This window comes from Propithecus coquereli, unplaced genomic scaffold, assembly GCF_000956105.1.
Source record: "Propithecus coquereli isolate 6110/MARCELLA unplaced genomic scaffold, Pcoq_1.0 Scaffold29, whole genome shotgun sequence".
NCBI lineage: Eukaryota > Metazoa > Chordata > Mammalia > Primates > Indriidae > Propithecus > Propithecus coquereli.
Genome location: NW_012148507.1, coordinates 6,512,205 through 6,512,940, shown reverse-complemented (window position 1 = coordinate 6,512,940; position 736 = coordinate 6,512,205). Strand labels below are relative to the sequence as shown.

The following is a 736-nucleotide window of genomic DNA, read 5'->3' as shown; positions in this document are numbered from 1 at the left end:
CTCCACAGTGTGGCAGCTGCACAAATAGAATCCATTATATGACTATGGACTCTCACTTCTGAAGTCTTTGCCTTTGTGTCTGGCTAAGAATAGGGAAACTAAGTCTTCCATTAGAATATAAATACCATGGAAGCAGGAACCACTGAAGTCTTTTTCCCCAGTGCCTCCCTCCTCTTCCTCTCACTCTTATGTACATATGAGGCACTTGCTAAATCATCACTGAATGAATGAATGAATGAATGAATGAAGTTGCCAAAAATAGCAGGGACAAGATCAACCTAGGATGTCTCTGGAAAAACTTAGAAAAAGCTTCCATTTTAAAAATTAAATGAGGAATCTGTGGCGAAAGAGACGTTAACTAAAGACCAAATCTTCCCTTTTCACTTACTTAAATACGAATAATTTCTAAGTTGCTGCAATTGCGCAATGTTTTCAATACGAAATTTCTTTGAAAAAATTGAAAGGGAAATTATATTTTCCTGCTAAGCTATGAGTTTGTGACGTGCCTTCTTCCCTCGTCGTGTTGATGATAGAAGAAATATACAACAGAGGACCATCATACTGTTTAGTACATTAACATTTTTTGATTCATATATTTACCAGTAGTATCATTTAAATGGGGTGGCTTCATCATGACCAGTATTAAGCCACATACCATAATTAAGTGGACAACCCAATGTTACACATTAAATTGGTGTTGGAAAAAGGTGCACTGATATGAGAAATACCGAGGTCC

General features: G+C 36.8%; 1 protein-coding gene across 10 annotated transcripts in view; it reads left to right on the top strand.

Moving 5' to 3' along the window:
- Positions 1–736, top strand: part of NRG1 (neuregulin 1) — a 1,425,061-nt gene that overhangs the window by 1,240,237 nt on the left and 184,088 nt on the right. The window lies entirely within an intron of this gene.